Here is a 21,894-nt window from a genome sequence, read left to right as displayed (position 1 = left end):
GTTCAATTTGTGCTAGATGAACGAACGTCTGACCACATGCTCAGTTCTGAGATATAAGTGTGTGTGAAAGCTGTACTTCACCTAGCTTGTTGGGAACACAAAGTTTCTTTTCAGTTGCCAACACTACTCCATATATATATACGGGAGGTACTAGCTCCAACTCGGTTTTACAGAGATAACTGCCGGAAATTCAAACCGGCACTAGGAAACAGACTGAGAAACCAGAGTAATAGTTTCTCCTACAACCCGTTCCATTTGTGCTAGATGAACGAACGTCTCTCCATATGCTCAGTTCGGAGAGATAAGTGTGTGTGAAAGCCGTCCTTCACCTAGCTTGTTGGGAACACAAAGTTTCTTTTCAGTTGCAATCTCCTCTCCATACATATATATGGGGATGTTCTAGCTCCAACTCGGTTTTACAGTGAAAACTGCAGGAACTTCAAACCGGCACTAGGAAACAGACTGAGAAAAAAGAGTAAAAGTTTCTCCTACAACAAGTTCCCTTTGTGCTAGATGAACGAACGTCTGTCCGCATGCTCAGTTCTGCGAGATAAGTGTGTGTGAATGCCGTCCTTCACATAGCTTGTTGGGAACACAAAGTTTCTTTTCAGTTGCAAAATCCACTCAATAAATATATATTTGGAGGTACTACCTCCAACTCGGTTTTAAAGTGAAAACTGCAGGAACTTCAAACCGGCACTAGGAAACAGACTGAGAAAGCAGAGAAAAGTTTCCCTGCAAACGGTTCCCTTTGTGCTAGTTGAACGAACGTCTGTCCACATGCTCAGTTGTGAGAGATAAGTGTGTGTGAATGCCATCCTTCACCTAGCTTGTTGGGAACACAAAGATTCTTTTCAGTTGCAAACTCCACTCCATACATATATATGGGGAGGTACCAGCTCCAACTTAGTTTTACAGTGAAAACTGCAGGAACTTCAAACCGGCACTAGGAAACAGACTGAGAATCCAGAGTAAAAGTTTCTCCTGCAACCCGTTCCCTTTGTGCTAGATGAACGAACGTCTGTCCACATGCTCAATTCTGAGAGATAAGTGTGTGTGAAAGCCGTTCTTCACCTAGCTTGTTGGGAACACAAAGTTTCTTTTCAGTTGCAATCCCCACTCCATACATATATATGGGAATGTACTATCTCCAACTCGGTTTTACATTGAAAACTGCAGGAACTTCAAACAGGCACTAGGAAACAGACTGAGAAACCAGAGTAAAAGTTTCTACTACAACCCTTTCCCTTTCTGCTAGATGAACGAACGTCTCTCCACATGATCAGTTCTGACGATAAGTGTGTGTGAAAGCCTTCCTTCACCTAGCTTGTTGGGAACACAAAGTTTCTTTTCAGTTGCAAACTCCACTGCATACATATATAAGGGGAGGTACTAGCTCCAACTATGTTTTACAGTGAAAACTGCAGGAACTTCAAAGCGGCACTAGGAAACAGACTGAGAAACCAGAGTAAAAGTTTCTCCTACAAGCCGTTCAATTTGTGCTAGATGAACGAACGTCTGTCCACATGCTCAATTCTGAGATATAAGTGTGTGTGAAAGCCGTACTTCACCTAGCTTGTTGGGAACACAAAGTTCCTTTTCAGTTGAAAACAGTACTCCATATATATATACGGGGAGGTACTAGCTCCAACTCGGTTTTACAGAGAAAACTGCCAGAAATTCAAACCGGCACTAGGAAACAGACTGAGAATCCAGAGTAAAAGTTTCTCCTACAACCCGTTCAATTTGTGCTAGATGAACGAACGTCTGTCCACATGCTCAGTTCTGAGAGATAAGTGTGTGTGAAAGCCGTCCTTCACTTAGCTTGTTGAGAACACATAGATTCTTTTCAGTTGCAAACTACACTCCATACATATATATGGTTAGCTACTAGCTCCAACTCGGTTTTCCAGTGAAAACTGCAGGAAATGCAAATCGGCACTAGGAAACAGACTGAGAAACCAGAGTAAAAATTTCTCCTACAACCCGTTCCCTTTGTAGTAGATGAACGAACTTCTCTCCACATGCTCAGTTCTGAGAGATACGTGTGTGTGAAAGCCGTCCTTCTCCTAGTTTGTTGGGAACACAAAGTTTCTTTTCAGTTGCAAAATCCACTCCATACATATATATTTGGAGGTACTAGCTCCAACTCGGTTTTACAGTGAAAACTGCAGGAACATCAAAAAGGCACTAGGAAACAGACTGAGAAAGCAGAGAAAAGTTTACCTGCAACCCGTTCCCTTTGTGCTAGTTGAACGAACTTCTGTCCACATGCTCAGTTCTGAGAGATAAGTGTGTGTGAAAGCCGTCCTTCACCTAGCTTGTTGGGAACACAAAGTTTCTTTTCAGTTGCAAACCCCACTCCATACATATATATGGGGAGGTACAAGCTCCAAATCGGTTTTACAGTGAAAACTGCAGGAATTTCAAACCGGCACTAGGAAAGAGACTGAGAATCCAGAATAAAAGTTTCACCTTCAACCCGTTCCCTTTGTGCTAGATGAACGAACGTCTGTCCACATGCTCAGTTCTGAGAGATAAGTGTGTGTGAAAGCCGTTCTTCACCTAGCTTGTTGGGAACACAAAGTTTCATTTCAGTTGCAAAATCCACTCCATACATATATATGGGGATGTACTAGCTCCAACTCTGTTTTACAGTGAAAACTGCAGGAACTTCAAACCGGCACTAGGAAACAGACTGAGAAACCAGAGTAAAAGTTTCTCCTACAACCCGTTCCCTTTATGCTAGATGAACGAACGTCTGTCCACATGCTCAGTTCTGAGAGGTAATTGTGTGGGAAAGCCGTCCTTCACCTAGCTTGTTAGGAACAAAAAGTTTCTTTTCAGTTGCAAAATCCACTCCATACATATATATTTGGAGGTACTAGCTCCAACTCGGTTTTACAGTGAAAAATGCAGGAACTTCAAACCGGCACTAGGAAACAGACTGAGAAAACAGAGATAAGTTTCCCCTGCAAACCGTTCCCTTTGTGCTAGTTGAACGAACGTCTGTCCACATGCTCAGTTTTGAGAGATAACTGTGTGTGAAAGCCGTCCTTCACATAGCTTGTTGGTAACACAGAGATTCTTTTCAGTTGCAAACTCCACTCCATACATATATAAGGGTAGGTACTAGCTCTAACTCGGTTTTACAGTGAAAACTGCAGGAACTTCAAACCGGCACTAGGAAACAAACTGAGAAACTAGAGTAAAAATTTCTCCTACAAACCGTTCCCTTGGTACTAGATGAACGAACGTCTCTAAACATGCCCAGCTCTGAGAGATAAGTGTGTGTGAAGGCCGTTCTTCACCTAGCTTGTTGGGAACACAAAGTTTCTTTTCAGTTGCAATCTCCACTCCATACATATATATGGGGATGTACTAGCTCCAACTCGGTTTTACAGTGAAAACTGCAGGAACTTCAAACCGGCACTAGGAAACAGACTGAGAAGAAAGAGTAAAAGTTTCTCCTACAACAAGTTCCCATTGTGCTAGATGAACGAACGTCTGTCCGCATGCTCAGTTCTGCGAGATAAGTGTGTGTGAATGCCGTCCTTCACATAGCTTGTTGGGAACACAAAGTTTCTTTTCAGTTGCAAACACTACTCCATATAAATATACGGGGAGGTACTAGCTCCAACTAGGTTTTACAGTGAAAACTGCAGGAAATTCAAACCGGCACTAGGAAACAGAATGAGAATCCAGAGTAAAAGTTACCACTACAACCCGTTCAATTTTTCCTAGATGAACGAACGTCTGTCCACATGCTCAGTTCTGAGAGGTAAGTGTGTGTGAAAGCCGTCCTTCACCTAGCTTGTTTGGAACACAAAGTTTCTTTTCAGTTGCAATCTCTACTCCATATATATATACGGGGAGGTACTAGCTCCATCTCGGTTTTACAGTGAAAACTGCAGGAACTTCAAACCGGCACTAGTAAACAGACTGAGAAACCAGAGTAAAAGTTTCTCCTACAACCCGTTAGATTTGTGCTAGATGAACGAACGTCTCTCCACATGCTCAGTTCTGAGAGATAAGTGTGTGTGAAAGCCGTCCTTCACCTAGCTTGTTGGGAACACAAAGTTTCTTTTCAGTTGCAAAATCCACTCAATAAATATATATTTGGAGGTACTACCTCCAACTCGGTTTTAAAGTGAAAACTGCAGGAACTTCAAACCGGCACTAGGAAACAGACTGAGAAAGCAGAGAAAAGTTTCCCTGCAACCGGTTCCCTTTGTGCTAGTTGAACGAACGTCTGTCCACATGCTCAGTTGTGAGAGATAAGTGTGTGTGAAAGCCGTTCTTCACCTAGCTTGTTGGGAACACAAAGTTTCTTTTCAGTTGCAAACCCCACTCCATACATATATATGGGAATGTACTATCTCCAACTCGCTTTTACATTGAAAACTGCAGGAACTTCAAACAGGCACTAGGAAACATTCTGAGAAACCAGAGTAAAAGTTTCTACTACAACCCTTTCCCTTTCTGCTAGATGAACGAACGTCTCTCCACATGATCAGTTCTGACGATAAGTGTGTGTGAAAGCCTTCCTTCACCTAGCTTGTGGGGAACACAAAGTTTCTTTTCAGTTGCAAACTCCACTGCATACATATATAAAGGGAGGTACTAGCTCCAACTATGTTTTACAGTGAAAACTGCAGGAACTTCAAAGCGGCACTAGGAAACAGACTGAGAAACCAGAGTAAAAGTTTCTCCTACAAGCCGTTCAATTTGTGCTAGATGAACGAACGTCTGTCCACATGCTCAGTTCTGAGATATAAGTGTGTGTGAAAGCCGTACTTCACCTAGCTTGTTGGGAACACAAAGTTCGTTTTCAGTTGCAAACAGTACTCCATATATATATACGGGGAGGTACTAGCTCCAACTCGGTTTTACAGAGAAAACTGCCAGAAATTCAAACCGGCACTAGGAAACAGACTGAGAATCCAGAGTAAAAGTTTCTCCTACAACCCGTTCAATTTGTGCTAGATGAACGAACGTCTGTCCACATGCTCAGTTCTGAGAGATAAGTGTGTGTGAAAGCCGTCCTTCACTTAGCTTGTTGAGAACACATAGATTCTTTTCAGTTGCAAACTACACTCCATACATATATATGGTTAGCTACTAGCTCCAACTCGGTTTTCCAGTGAAAACTGCAGGAAATGCAAATCGGCACTAGGAAACAGACTGAGAAACCAGAGTAAAAATTTCTCCTACAACCCGTTCCCTTTGTAGTAGATGAACGAACTTCTCTCCACATGCTCAGTTCTGAGAGATAAGTGTGTGTGAAAGCCGTCCTTCACATAACTTGTTGGGAACACAATGATTCTTTTCAGTTGCAAACTCCACTCCATACATATATATTGGGAGGTACTAGCTCCAAATCGGTTTTACAGTGAAAACTGCAGGAACTTCAAACCGGCACTAGGAAACAGACTGACAAACCAGAGTAATAGTTTCCCCTACAATCCGTTCAATTTGTGGTAGATGAACGAACGTCTCTCCACATGCTCAGTTCTGAGAGATAATTGTGTGTGAAAGCCGTCCTTCACCTAGCTTGTTGGGAACAAAAGATTCTTTTTAGTTGCAAACTCTAAACCATATATATATACGGGGAGGTACTAGCTCCAACTCGGTTTTACAGTGAAAACTGCAGGAATTTCAAACCGGCACTAGGAAACAGACTGAGAAACCAGAGTAAAAGTTTCCCCTACAACCCGTTCCATTTGTGCTAGATGAACGAACGTCTCTCCACATGCTCAGTTCTGAGAGATAAGTGTGTGTGAAAGCCGTCCTTCTCCTAGCTTGTTGGGAACACAATGATTCTTTTCAGCTGCAAACTCCACTCCATAATTATATGTGGGTAGGTACTAGCTCCAACTCTGTTTTACAGTGAAAATTTCAGGAAATTCAAACCAGCACTAGGAAACAGACTGAGAAAGCAGAGTAAAACTTTCTACTACAACCCGTTCCTTTTGTGCTAGATGAACGAACGTCTTTCCACATGCTCAGTTCTGAGAGACAAGTGTGTGTGAAAGCCGTCCTTCACTTAGCTTGTTGGGAACCCATAGATTCTTTTCAGTTGCAAACCCCACTCCATACATATATAGGGTTAGGTACTAGCTCCAACTCGGTTTTACAGTGAAAACAGCAGGAACTTCAAACCGGCACTAGGAAACAGACTGAGAAACTAGAGTAAAAATTTCTCCTACAACCCGTTCCATTGGTACTAGATGAACGAAAGTCTCTCCACATGCTCAGTTCTGAGAGATGTGTGTGTGTGAAAGCCGTCCTTCACCTAGCTTGTTGGGAACACAAAGATACTTTTCAGTTGCAAACTCCACTCCATACTTATATATGGGGAGGTACTAGCTCCAAATCGGTTTTACAGTGAAAACTGCAGGAACTTCAAACCGGCACTAGGAAACAGACTGAGAAACCAGAGTAAAAGTTTCTCCTACAACCCGTTCCATTTGTGCTATATGAACGAACGTCTCTCCACATGCTCAGTTCTGAGAGATGTGTGTGTGTGAAAGCCGTCCTTCACCTAGCTTGTTGGGAAAACATAGATTCTTTTCAATTGCAAACTACACTCCATACATATATATGGTTAGGTAATAGCTCCAACTCGGTTTTACAGTGAAAAATGCAGGAACTTCAAACCGGCACTAGGAAACAGACTGAGAAAGCAGAGAAAAGTTTCCCTGCAACCGGTTCCCTTTGTGCTAGTTGAACGAACTTCTGTCCACATGCTCAGTTGTGAGAGATAAGTGTGTGTGAATGCCATCCTTCACCTAGCTTGTTGGGAACACAAAGTTTCTTTTCAGTTGCAAACTCCACTCCATACATATATATGGGGAGGTACCAGCTCCAACTTAGTTTTACAGTGAAAACTGCAGGAACTTCAAACCGGCACTAGGAAACAGACTGAGAATCCAGAGTAAAAGTTTCTCCTGCAACCCGTTCCCTTTGTGCTAGATGAACGAACGTCTGTCCACATGCTCAGTTCTGAGAGATAAGTGTGTGTGAAAGCCGTTCTTCACCTAGCTTGTTGGGAACACAAAGTTTCTTTTCAGTTGCAAACCCCACTCCATACATATATATGGGAATGTACTATCTCCAACTCGGTTTTACATTGAAAACTGCAGGAACTTCAAACAGGCACTAGGAAACAGACTGAGAAACCAGAGTAAAAGTTTCTACTACAACCCTTTCCATTTCTGCTAGATGAACGAACGTCTCTCCACATGATCAGTTCTGACGATAAGTGTGTGTGAAAGCCTTCCTTCACCTAGCTTGTTGGGAGCACAAATTTCTTTTCAGTTGCAAACTCCACTGCATACATATATAAGGGGAGGTACTAGCTCCAACTATGTTTTACAGTGAAAACTGCAGGAACTTCAAAGCGGCACTAGGAAACAGACTGAGAAACCAGAGTAAAAGTTTCTCCTACAAGCCGTTCAATTTGTGCTAGATGAACGAACGTCCGTCCACATGCTCTGTTCTGAGAGATAAGTGTGTGTGAAAGCCGTACTTCACCTAGCTTGTTGGGAACACAAAGTTCCTTTTCAGTTGCAAACAGTACTCCATATATATATACGGGGAGGTACTAGCTCCAACTCGGTTTTACAGAGAAAACTGCCAGAAATTCAAACCGGCACTAGGAAACAGACTGAGAATCCAGAGTAAAAGTTTCTCCTACAACCCGTTCCCTTTGTAGTAGATGAACGAAGTTCTCTCCACATGCTCAGTTCTGAGAGATAAGTGTGTGTGAAAGCCTTCCTTCACATAACTTGTTGGGAACACAATGATTCTTTTCAGTTGCAAACTCCACTCCATACATATATATTGGGAGGTACTAGCTCCAAATCGGTTTTACAGTGAAAACTGCAGGAACTTCAAACCGGCACTAGGAATTAGACTGACAAACCAGAGTATAAGTTTCCCTACAATCCGTTCAATTTGTGGTAGATGAACGAACGTCTCTCCACATGCTCAGTTCTGAGAGATAAGTGTGTGTGAAAGCCATCCTTCACCTAGCTTGTTGGGAACACAAAGATTCTTTTTAGTTGCAAACTCTAAACCATATATATATACGGGGAGGTACTAGCTCCAACTCGGTTTTACAGTGAAAACTGCTGGAATTTCAAACCGGCACTAGGAAACAGACTGAGAAACCAGAGTAAAAGTTTCCCCTACAACGCGTTCCATTTGAGCTAGATGAACGAACGTCTCTCCACATGCTCAGTTCTGAGAGATAAGTGTGTGTGAAAGCCGTCCTTCTCCTAGCTTGTTGGGAACACAATGATTCTTTTCAGCTGCAAACTCCACTCCATAATTATATGTGGGTAGGTACTAGCTCCAACTCGGTTTTACAGGGAAAACTGCAGGAACTTCAAACCAGCACTAGGAAACAGACTGAGAAAGCAGAGTAAAAGTTTCTACTACAACCCGTTCCTTTTGTGCTAGATGAACGAACGTCTTTCCACATGCTCAGTTCTGAGAGACAAGTGTGTGTGAAAGCCGTCCTTCACTTAGCTTGTTGGGAACCCATAGATTCTTTTCAGTTGCAAACCCCACTCCATACATATATAGGGTTAGGTACTAGCTCCAACTCGGTTTTACAGTGAAAACAGCAGGAACTTCAAACCGGCACTAGGAAACAGACTGAGAAACTAGAGTAAAAATTTCTCCTACAACCCGTTCCATTGGTACTAGATGAACGAACGTCTCTCCACATGCTCAGTTCTGAGAGATGTGTGTGTGTGAAAGCCGTCCTTCACCTAGCTTGTTGGGAACACAAAGATACTTTTCAGTTGCAAACTCCACTCCATACTTATATATGGGGAGGTACTAGCTCCAAATCGGTTTTACAGTGAAAACTGCAGGAGCTTCAAACCGGCACTAGGAAACAGACTGAGAAACCAGAGTAATAGTTTCTCCTACATCCCGTTCCATTTGTGCTATATGAACGAACGTCTCTCCACATGCTCAGTTCTGAGAGATAAGTGTGTGTGAAAGCCGTCCTTCACTTAGCATGTTGGGAAAACATAGATTCTTTTCAATTGCAAACTACACTCCATACATATATATGGTTAGGTAATCGCTCCAACTCGGTTTACATTGAAAACTGCAGGAACTTCAAACCGGCACTAGGAAACAGACTGAGAAACCAGAGTAAAAGTTTCTCCTACAACCCGTTCCATTTGTACTAGATGAAAGAAATTCTCTCCACATGCTCAGTTCTGAGGGATAAGTGTGTGTGAAAGCCGTCCTTCAGCTAGCTTGTTGGGAACACAAAGTTTCTTTTCAGTTGCAAACTCCACTCCATACATATATATGGGGATGTACTAGCTCCAACTCGGTTTTACAGTGAAAACTGCAGGAACTTCAAACCGGCACTAGGAAACAGACTGAGAAACCAGAGTAAAAGTTTCTACTGAAACCCGTTCCCTTTCTGCTACATGAACGAAAGTCTCTACACATGATCAGTTCTGAGAGATAAGTGTGTGTGAAAGCCGTCCTTCACCTAGCTTGTTGGGAACACAAAGATTTTTTCAGTTGCAAACTCCACTCCATACATATATAAGGGGCGGTACTATCTCCACATCGGTTTTACAGTGAAAACTGCAGGAACTTCTAACCGGCACTAGGAAACAGACTGAGAAACCAGAGTAAAAGTTTCTACTACAACCCGTTCCCTTTCTGCTAGATGAACGAACGTCTGTCCACATGCTCAGTTCTGAGAGATAAGTGTGTGGGAAAGCCGTCCTTCACCTAGCTTGTTGGGAACACAAAGTTTCTTTTCAGTTGCAAAATCCACTCCATACATATATATTTGGAGGTACTAGCTCCAAATCTGTTTTACAGTGAAAACTGCAGGAACATCAAAAAGGCACTAGGAAACAGACTGAGAAAGCAGAGAAAAGTTTACCTGCAACCCGTTCCCTTTGTGCTAGTTGAACGAACTTCTGTCCACATGCTCAGTTGTGAGAGATAAGTGTGTGTGAAAGCCGTCCTTCACATAGCTTGTTGGGAACACAAAGTTTCTTTTCAGTTGCAAACCCCACTCCATACATATATATGGGGAGGTACAAGCTCCAACACGGTTTTACAGTGAAAACTGCAGGAACTTCAAACCGGCACTAGGAAACAGACTGAGAATCCAGAGTAAAAGTTTCTCCTGCAACCCGTTCCCTTTGTGCTAGATGAACGAACGTCTGTCCACATGCTCAGTTCTGAGAGGTAATTGTGTGGGAAAGCCGTCCTTCACCTAGCTTGTTAGGAACAAAAAGTTTCTTTTCAGTTGCAAAATCCACTCCATACATATATATTTGGAGGTACTAGCTCCAACTCGGTTTTACAGTGAAAAATGCAGGAACTTAAAACCGGCACTAGGAAACAGACTGAGAAAACAGAGATAAGTTTCCCCTGCAAACCGTTCCCTTTGTGCTAGTTGAACGAACGTCTGTCCACATGCTCAGTTCTGAGAGATAAGTGTGTGTGAAAGCCGTCCTTCACCTAGCTTGTTGGGAACACAAAGATTCTTTTCAGTTGCAAACTCCACTCCATACATATATAAGGGTAGGTACTAGCTCCAACTCGGTTTTACAATGGAAACTGCAGGAACTTCAAACCGGCACTAGGAAACAAACTGAGAAACCAGAGAAAAAGTTTCTCCTACAACCCGTTCCCTTTCTGCTAGATGAACGAACGTCTCTCCACATACTAATTTCTGAGAGATAAGTGCTTGTGAAAGCCGTCCTTCAACTAGCTTGTTGGGAACACAAAGTTTCTTTTCAGTTGCAAACTCCACTCCATACAAATATATTGGGAGGTACAAGCTCCAACTCGGATTTACAGTGAAAACTGCAGGAACTTCAAAACGGCACTAGGAAACAGACTGAGAAACCAGAGTAAAAGTTTCTCCTGCAACCCGTTCCCTTTGTGCTAGATGAACGAAAATCTGTCCACATGCTCAGTTCTGAGAGATAAGTGTGTGTGAAAGCCTTTCTTCACCTAGCTTGTTGGGAACACAAAGTTTCTTTTCAGTTGCAAACTCCACTCCATAAATATATATGGGGATGTACTAGCTCCAACTCGGTTTTACATTGAAAACTGCAGGAACTTCAAACCGGCACTAGGAAACAGACTGAGAAACCAGAGTAATAGTTTCTCCTGCAACCCGTTCCATTTGTGCTAGATGAACGAACGTCTGTCCACATGCTCAGTTCTGAGAGATAAGTGTGTGTGAAAGCCGTCCTTCACCTAGCTTGTTGGGAACACAAAGTTTCTTTTCAGTTGCAAACTCCACTCCATATATATATATGGGGATGTACTAGCTCCAAAACGGTTTTACATTGAAAACTGCAGGAACTTCAAACCGGCACTAGGAAACAGACTGAGAAACCAGAGTAATAGTTTCTCCTGCAACCCGTTCTCTTTGTGCTAGATGAACGAACGTCTGTCCACATGCTCAGTTCTGAGAGATAAGTGTGTGTGAAAGCCGTCCTTCACCTAGCTTGTTGGGAACACAAAGTTTCTTTTCAGTTGCAAAATCCACTCCATACATATATATTTGGAAGTACTAGCTTCAACTCGGTTTTACAGTGAAAACTGCAGGAACTTCAAACCGGCACTAGGAAACAGACTGAGAAACCAGAGTAAAAGTTTCTCCTACAAACCGTTCCCTTTGTGCTAGATGAACGAACATCTGTCCACATGCTCAGTTCTGAGGGATATGTGTGTGTGAAAGCCGTCCTTCACCTAGCTTGTTTGGAACACAAAGTTTCTTTTCAGTTGCAACTCCACTCCATATATACATATGGGGAGTTACAAGCTCCAACTCGGTTTTACAGTGAAAACTGCAGGAACTTCAAACCGGCACTAGGAAACAGACTGAGAAAGAAGAGTAAAAGTTTCTCCTGCAACCCGTTCCCTTTGTGCTAGATGAACGAACATCTCTCCATATGCTCAGTTCTGAGAGATAAGTGTGTGTGAAAGCCGTACTTCACCAAGCTTGTTGGGAACAAAAAGTTTCTTTTCAGTTGCAAACTCCACTCCATACATATATAAGGGGAGGTACTAGCTCCAAATCGGTTTTACAGTGAAAACTGCAGGAACTTCAAACCGGCACTAGGAAACAGACTGAGAAACCAGAGTAAAAGTTTCTCCTACAAACCGTTCCCTTTCTGATAGATGAAAGAACGTCTGTCCACATGCTCAGTTCTGAGAGAAAAGTGTGTGTGAATTCCGTCCTTCACCTAGCTTGTTGGGAACACAAAGTTTCTTTTCAGTTGCAAAATCCACTCCATACATATATATTTGGAAGTACTAGCTTCAACTCGGTTTTACAGTGAAAACTGCAGGAACTTCAAACCGGCACTAGGAAACAGACTGAGAAACCAGAGTAAAAGTTTCTCCTGCAACCCGTTCCCTTTGTGCTAGATGAACGAACGTCTGTCCACATGCTCAGTTCTGAGAGATAAGTGTGTGTGAAAGCAGTCCTTCACATAGCTTGTTGGGAACAGAAAGTTTCTTTTCATTTGCAAAATCCACTCCTTACATATATATTTGGAGGTTATAGCTCCAACTCGGTTTTACAGTGAAAACTGCAGGAACTTCAAACCGGCACTAGGAAACAGACTGAGAAACCAGAGTAAATGTTTCTCCTACAAACCGTTCCCTTTGTGCTAGATGAACGAACATTTGTCCACATGCTCAGTTCTGAGGGATAAGTGTGTGTGAAAGCCGTCCTTCACCTAGCTTGATCGGAACACAGTTTCTTTTCAGTTGCAAACTCCACTCCATACATAAATAGGGGAGGTTCTAGCTCCAACTCGGTTTTACAGTGAAAACTGCAGGAACTTCAAACCGGCACTAGGAAACAGAGTGAGAAAGCAGAGTAAAAATTTCTCCTGCAACCCGTTCCCTTTGTGCTAGATGAACGAACGTCACTCCACATGATCAGTTCTGAGAGATAAGTGTGTGTGAAAGACGTCCTTCACCTAGCTTGTTGGGAACAAAAAGGTTCTTTTCAGTTGCAAACTCCACTCCATACATATATAAGGGGAGGTACTAGCTCCAAATCGGTTTTACAGTGAAAACTGCAGGAACTTCAAACCGGCACTAGGAAACAGACTGAGAAACGAGAGTAAAAGTTTCTCCTAAAAACCGTTCCATTTCTGATAGATGAACGAACGTCTGTCCACATGCTCAGTTCTGAGAGAAAAGTGTGTGGGAAAACCGTCCTTCACCTAGCTTGTTGGGAACACAAAGTTTCTTTTCAGTTGCAAAATCCACTACATACGTATATATTTGGAGGTACTAGCTCCAACTCGGTTTTACAGTGAAAACTGCAGGAACTTCATACCGGCACTAGGAAAAAGACTGAGAAAGCAGAGAAAAGTTTACCCTGCAACCCGTTCCCTTTGTGCTAGTTGAAAGAACGTCTGTCCACATGCTCTGTTCTGAGAGATAAGTGTGTGTGAAAGCCGTCCTTCACCTAGCTTGTTGGGAACACAAAGTTTCTTTTCAGTTGCAAACTCCACTCCATACATATATATGGGGAGGTACTAGCTCTAACTCGGTTTTACAGTGAAAACTGCAGGAACATCAAACCGGCACTAGGAAACAGACTGACAAACCAGAGTAATTGTTTCTCCTGCAAACCGATCCCTTTATGCTAGATGAACGAACGTCAGTACACATGCTCATTTCTGAGAGATAATTGTGAGTGAAAGCCATCCTTAACCTAGCTTGTTGGTAACACAAAGTTTCTTTTCAGTTGCAAACTCCACTCCATAAATATATATGGGGAGGTACTAGCTCCAACTCGCTTTTACAGTGAAAACTGCAGGAACTTCAAACCGGCACTAGGAAACAGAGTGAGAAACAAAAGTAAAAGTTTCTACTACAACCCGTTCCCTTTCTGCTAGATGAACGAACGTCTCTCCACATGATCAGTTCTGAGAGATAAATGTGTGTGAAAGCCGTCCTTCACCTAGCTTGTTGGGAACACAAAGATTCTTTTCAGTTGCAAACTCCACTCCATACATATATAAGGGGCGGTACTATCTCCAACTCGGTTTTACAGTGAAAACTGCAGGAACTTCTAACCGGCACTAGGAAACAGACTGAGAAACCAGAGTAAAAGTTTCTACTACAAACCGTTCCCTTTCTGCTAGATGAACGAACGTCTGTCCACATGCTCAGTTCTGAGAGATAAGTGTGTGGGAAAGCCGTCCTTCACCTAGCTTGTTGGGAACACAAAGTTTCTTTTCAGTTGCAAAATCCACTCCATACATATATATTTGGAGGTACTAGCTCCAACTCTGTTTTACAGTGAAAACTGCAGGAACATCAAAAAGGCACTAGGAAACAGACTGAGAAAGCAGAGAAAAGTTTACCTGCAACCCGTTCCCTTTGTGCTAGTTGAACGAACTTCTGTCCACATGCTCAGTTGTGAGAGATAAGTGTGTGTGAAAGCCGTCCTTCACATAGCTTGTTGGGAACACAAAGTTTCTTTTCAGTTGCAAACCCCACTCCATACATATATATGGGGAGGTACAAGCTCCAACTCGGTTTTACAGTGAAAACTGCAGGAACTTCAAACCGGCACTAGGAAACAGACTGAGAATCCAGAGTAAAAGTTTCTCCTGCAACCCGTTCCCTTTGTGCTAGATGAACGAACGTCTGTCCACATGCTCAGTTCTGAGAGGTAATTGTGTGGGAAAGCCGTCCTTCACCTAGCTTGTTAGGAACAAAAAGTTTCTTTTCAGTTGCAAAATCCACTCCATACATATATATTTGGAGGTACTAGCTCCAACTCGGTTTTACAGTGAAAAATGCAGGATCTTCAAACCGGCACTAGGAAACAGACTGAGAAAACAGAGATAAGTTTCCCCTGCAAACCGTTCCCTTTGTGCTAGTTGAACGAACGTCTGTCCACATGCTCAGTTCTGAGAGATAAGTGTGTGTGAAAGCCGTCCTTCACCTAGCTTGTTGGGAACACAAAGATTCTTTTCAGTTGCAAACTCCACTCCATACATATATAAGGGTAGGTACTAGCTCCAACTCGGTTTTACAGTGAAAACTGCAGGAACTTCAAACCGGCACTAGGAAACAAACTGAGAAACCAGAGAAAAAGTTTCTCCTACAACCCGTTCCCTTTCTGCTAGATGAACGAACGTCTCTCCACATACTAATTTCTGAGAGATAAGTGCTTGTGAAAGCCGTCCTTCAACTAGCTTGTTGGGAACACAAAGTTTCTTTTCAGTTGCAAACTCCACTCCATACAAATATATTGGTTGGTACAAGCTCCAACTCGGTTTTACAGTGAAAACTGCAGGAACTTCAAAACGGCACTAGGAAACAGACTGAGAAACCAGAGTAAAAGTTTCTCCTGCAACCCGTTCCCTTTGTGCTAGATGAACGAAAGTCTGTCCACATGCTCAGTTCTGAGAGATAAGTGTGTGTGAAAGCCTTTCTTCACCTAGCTTGTTGGGAACACAAAGTTTCTTTTCAGTTGCAAACTCCACTCCATAAATATATATGGGGATGTACTAGCTCCAACTCGGTTTTACATTGAAAACTGCAGGAACTTCAAACCGGCACTAGGAAACAGACTGAGAAACCAGAGTAATAGTTTCTCCTGCAACCCGTTCCATTTGTGCTAGATGAACGAACGTCTGTCCACATGCTCAGTTCTGAGAGATAAGTGTGTGTGAAAGCCGTCCTTCAACTAGCTTGTTGGGAACACAAAGTTTCTTTTCAGTTGCAAACTCCACTCCATAAATATATATGGGGATGTACTAGCTCCAACTCGGTTTTACATTGAAAACTGCAGGAACTTCAAACCGGCACTAGGAAACAGACTGAGAAACCAGAGTAATAGTTTCTCCTGCAACCCGTTCCATTTGTGCTAGATGAACGAACGTCTGTCCACATGCTCAGTTCTGAGAGATAAGTGTGTGTGAAAGCCGTCCTTCACCTAGCTTGTTGGGAACACAAAGTTTCTTTTCAGTTGCAAAATGCACTCCATACATATATATTTGGAAGTACTAGCTTCAACTCGGTTTTACAGTGAAAACTGCAGGAACTTCAAACCGGCACTAGGAAACAGACTGAGAAACCAGAGTAAAAGTTTCTCCTACAAACCGTTCCCTTTGTGCTAGATGAACGAACATCTGTCCACATGCTCAGTTCTGAGGGATATGTGTGTGTGAAAGCCGTCCTTCACCTAGCTTGTTTGGAACACAAAGTTTCTTTTCAGTTGCAACTCCACTCCATATATACATATGGGGAGTTACTAGCTCCAACTCGGTTTTACAGTGAAAACTGCAGGAACTTCAAACCGGCACTAGGAAACAGACTGAGAAAGCAGAGTAAAAGTTTCTCCTGCAACCCGTTCCCTTTGTGCTAGATGAACGAACATCTCTCCATATGATCAGTTCTGAGAGATAAGTGTGTGTGAAAGCCGTACTTCACCTAGCTTGTTGGGAACAAAAAGTTTCTTTTCAGTTGCAAACTCCACTCCATACATATATAAGGGGAGGTACTAGCTCCAAATTGGTTTTACAGTGAAAACTGCAGGAACTTCAAACCGGCACTAGGAAACAGACTGAGAAACCAGAGTAAAAGTTTCTCCTACAAACCGTTCCCTTTCTGATAGATGAAAGAACGTCTGTCCACATGCTCAGTTCTGAGAGAAAAGTGTGTGGGAATTCCGTCCTTCACCTAACTTGTTGGGAACACAAAGTTTCTTTTTAGTTGCAAAATCCACTACATACATATATATTTGGAGGTACTAGATCCAACTCGGTTTTACAGTGAAAACTGCAGGAACTTCAAACCGGCACTAGGAAACAGACTGAGACACCAGTGTAATAGTTTCTCCTGCAACCCGTTCCATTTGTGTTAGATGAACGAACGTCTGTCCACATGCTCAGTTCTGAGAGATAAGTGTGTGTGAAAGCAGTCCTTCACATAGCTTGTTGGGAACACAAAGTTTCTTTTCATTTGCAAAATCCACTCCTTACATATATATTTGGAGGTTATAGCTCCAACTCGGTTTTACAGTGAAAACTGCAGGAACTTCAAACCGGCACTAGGAAACAGACTGAGAAACCAGAGTAAATGTTTCTCCTACAAACCGTTCCCTTTGTGCTAGATGAACGAACATTTGTCCACATGCTCAGTTCTGAGGGATAAGTGTGTGTGAAAGCCGTCCTTCACCTAGCTTGATCGGAACACAAAATTTCTTTTCAGTTGCAAACTCCACTCCATACATAAATAGGGGAGGTTCTAGCTCCAACTCGGTTTTACAGTGAAAACTGCAGGAACTTCAAACCGGCACTAGGAAACAGAGTGAGAAAGCAGAGTAAAAATTTCTCCTGCAAACCGTTCCCTTTGTGCTAGATGAACGAACGTCACTCCACATGATCATTTCTGAGAGATAAGTGTGTGTGAAAGACGTCCTTAACCTAGCTTGTTGGGAACAAAAAGTTTCTTTTCAGTTGCAAACTCCACTCCATACATATATAAGGGGAGGTACTAGCTCCAAATCGGTTTTACAGTGAAAACTGCAGGAACTTCAAACCGGCACTAGGAAACAGACTGAGAAACGAGAGTAAAAGTTTCTCCTACAAACCGTTCCCTTTCTGATAGATGAAAGAACGTCTGTCCACATGCTTAGTTCTGAGAGAAAAGTGTGTGGGAATTCCGTCCTTCACCTAACTTGTTGGGAACACAAAGTTTCTTTTCAGTTGCAAAATCCACTACATACATATATATTTGGAGGTACTAGATCCAACTCGGTTTTACAGTGAAAACTGCAGGAACTTCAAACCGGCACTAGGAAACAGACTGAGACACCAGTGTAATAGTTTCTCCTGCAACCCGTTCCATTTGTGTTAGATGAACGAACGTCTGTCCACATGCTCAGTTCTGAGAGATAAGTGTGTGTGAAAGCAGTCCTTCACATAGCTTGTTGGGAACACAAAGTTTCTTTTCATTTGCAAAATCCACTCCTTACATATATATTTGGAGGTTATAGCTCCAACTCGGTTTTACAGTGAAAACTGCAGGAACTTCAAACCGGCACTAGGAAACAGACTGAGAAACCAGAGTAAATGTTTCTCCTACAAACCGTTCCCTTTGTGCTAGATGAACGAACATTTGTCCACATGCTCAGTTCTGAGGGATAAGTGTGTGTGAAAGCCGTCCTTCACCTAGCTTGATCGGAACACAAAATTTCTTTTCAGTTGCAAACTCCACTCCATACATAAATAGGGGAGGTTCTAGCTCCAACTCGGTTTTACAGTGAAAACTGCAGGAACTTCAAACCGGCACTAGGAAACAGAGTGAGAAAGCAGAGTAAAAATTTCTCCTGCAACCCGTTCCCTTTGTGCTAGATGAACGAACGTCACTCCACATGATCATTTCTGAGAGATAAGTGTGTGTGAAAGACGTCCTTCACCTAGCTTGTTGGGAACAAAAAGTTTCTTTTCAGTTGCAAACACCACTCCATACATATATAAGGGGAGGTACTAGCTCCAAATCGGTTTTACAGTGAAAACTGCAGGAACTTCAAACCGGCACTAGGAAACAGACTGAGAAACGAGAGTAAAAGTTTCTCCTACAAACCGTTCCCTTTCTGATAGATGAACGAACGTCTGTCCACATGCTCAGTTCTGAGAGAAAAGTGTGTGGGAAAACCGTCCTTCACCTAGCTTGTTGGGAACACAAAGTTTCTTTTCAGTTGCAAAATCCACTACATACATATATATTTGGAGGTACTAGCTCCAACTCGGTTTTACAGTGAAAACTGCAGGAACTTCATACCGGCACTAGGAAAAAGACTGAGAAAGCAGAGAAAAGTTTACCCTGCATCCCGTTCCCTTTGTGCTAGTTGAACGAACGTCTGTCCACATGCTCTGTTCTGAGAGATAAGTGTGTGTGAAAGCCGTCCTTCACCTAGCTTGTTGGGAACACAAAGTTTTTTTTCAGTTGCAAACTCCACTCCATACAAATATAATGGGAGGTACTAGCTCCAACTCGGTTTTACAGTGAAAACTGCAGGAACATCAAACCGGCACTAGGAAACAGACTGACAAACCAGAGTAATTGTTTCTCCTGCAAACCGATCCCTTTATGCTAGATGAACGAACGTCAGTACACATGCTCATTTCTGAGAGATAATTGTGAGTGAAAGCCATCCTTAACCTAGCTTGTTGGGAACACAAAGTTTCTTTTCAGTTGCAAACTCCACTCCATACAAATATAATGGGAGGTACTAGCTCCAACTCGGTTTTACAGTGAAAACTGCAGGAACTTCAAACCGGCACTAGGAAACAGACTGGGAAATAGAGTAAAAATTTCCCCTGCAACCCGTTCCCTTTGTGCTAGATGAACGAACGTCTGTCCACATGCCCAGTTCTGAGAGATAAGTGTGTGTGAAAGCCGTCCTTCACCTAGCTTGTTGGGAACACAAAGTTTCTTTTCAGTTGCAAACTCCACTCCATAAATATATATGGGGAGGTACTAGCTCCAACTCGCTTTTACAGTGAAAACCGCAGGAACTTCAAACCGGCACTAGGAAACAGAGTGAGAAACAAAAGTAAAAGTTTTTACTACAACCCGTTCCATTTCTGCTAGATGAACGAACGTCTCTCCACATGATCAGTTCTGAGAGATAAGTGTGTGTGAAAGCCGTCCTTCACCTAGCTTGTTGGGAACACAAAGTTTCTTTTCAGTTGCCAACTCCACTCCATACTTATATAAGGGGAGGTACAAGCTCCAACTCGGTTTTACAGTGAAAACTGCAGGAACTTCAAACCGGCATTAGGAAACAGACTGAAAAAGCAGAGTAAAAGTTTTTCCTGCATCCCGTTCCATATGTGCTAGATGAACGAACGTCTGTCCACATGCTCAGGTCTGAGAGTTAAGTGAGTGTGAATGCCGTCCTTCACCTTGATTTTTGGGAACACATAGTTTCTTTTCAGATGCAAACTCCACTCCATACATATATATGGGGAGATACTAGCTCCAACTCGGTTTTACAGTGAAAACTGCAGGAATTTCAAACCGGCACTAGGAAACAGACTGAGAAACCAGAGTAAAAGTTTCACTTGCAACCCAATTCCTTTGTGCTAGATGAACGACCGTCTGTCCACATGCTCATTTCGGAGAGATAAGTGTGTGTGAAAGCCGTCCTTCATCTAGCATGTTAGGAACACAAAGTTTCTTTTCTGTTACAAACTCCACTGCATACATATATATGAGGAGGTACTAGCTCCAACTCGGTTTTACAGTGAAAACTGCAGGAACTTCAAAACGGCACTAGAAAACAGACTGAGAAACCAGAGAAATAGTTTCTCCTACAACCCGTTAACTTTCTGCTAGATGAACGAACGTCTGTCCACATGCTCAATTCTGAGAGATAAGTGTGTGTGAAAGCCGTCCTTCACCTATTTTGTTGGGAATACAAAGTTTCTTTTCAGTTGACAACTCCACTCCATACATATATATGGGGAGGTACTAGCTCCAACTCGGTTTTACATTGAAAACTGCAGGAACTTTAAAACGGCACTAGGAAACAGACTGAGACACCAGAGTAATAGTTTCTCCTGCAACCCGTTCCATTTGTGCTAGATGAACAAATTTCTCTCCCCATGCTCTGTTCTGAGAGATAAGTGTGTGTGAAAGCCGTCGTTCACCTAGATTGTTGGGAACACAAAGTTTCTTTTCAGTTGCAAACTCCACTCCATACATATATATGGGGAGGTACTAGCTCCAACTCCGTTTTACAGTGAAAACTGCAGGAACTTCAAACCGGCACTAGGAAACAGTCTGAGAAACCAGAGTAAAATTTCTCCTGCAACCCGTTCCATTTGTGCTAGATGAACGAACGTCTGTCCACATGCTCAGTTCTGAGAGAAAAGTGTGTGTGAAAGCCGTCCTTCAACTAGCTTCTTGGGAACACAAAGTTTATTTTCAGTTGCAAACTCCACTCCATACATATATATGGGTAGGTACTAGCTCCTACTCGGTTTTACAGTGAAAACTGCAGGAACTTCAAACCTGCACTAGGAAACAGACTGAGAAACCAGAGTAAAAGTTTCTCCTACAACCCGATCCCTTTCTGCTAGATGAAACAACGTCTCTCCACATGCTCAGTTCTGAGAGAAAACTGTGTTTGATAGCCGTCATTCACCTAGCTTGTTGGGAACACAATGTTTCTTTTCAGTTGCAAGCTCCACTCCATACATATATATTTGGAGGTACTAGCTCCAACTCGGTTTAACAGTGAAAACTGCAGGAATTTCAAACCGGCATTAGGAGACAGACTGAGAATCCAGAGTAAAAGTTTCTCCTACAACCCTTTCCATTTGTGCTAGATGAACGAATGTCTGTCCACATGCTCAGTTCTGAGAGATAAGTGAGTGTGAATGCCGTCCTTCACCTAGCTTTTTGGGAACACAAAGTTTCTATTCAGTTGCAAACTCCACTCCATACATATATAAGGGGTGGTACTAGCTCCACATCGGTTTTACAGTGAAAATTGCAGGAACTTCAAAACGGCACTTGGAAAAAGACTGAGAAACCAGAGTAAAAGTTTCTCCTAAAACCCGTTCCTTTTCTGCTAGATGAACGAACGTCTGTCCACATGATAAGTTCTGAGATATAAGTGTGTGTGAAAGCCGTCCTTCACCTAGCTTGTTGGGAACACAAAGTTTCTTTTCAGTTGCAAAATCCACTCCAAACATATATATGGGGAGGTACTAGCTCCAACTCGGTTTTACAGTGAAAACTGCAGGAACTTCAAACCGGCACTAGGAAACAGACTGAGAAACCAGAGTAAAAGTTTATCCTACAACCCGTTCCTTTGTGCTAGAT

This window comes from Camelus dromedarius, unplaced genomic scaffold (assembly GCF_036321535.1).
Source record: "Camelus dromedarius isolate mCamDro1 unplaced genomic scaffold, mCamDro1.pat HAP1_SCAFFOLD_123, whole genome shotgun sequence".
Taxonomy (NCBI): domain Eukaryota; kingdom Metazoa; phylum Chordata; class Mammalia; order Artiodactyla; family Camelidae; genus Camelus; species Camelus dromedarius.
Note: the sequence above shows the minus strand (reverse complement) of the source record.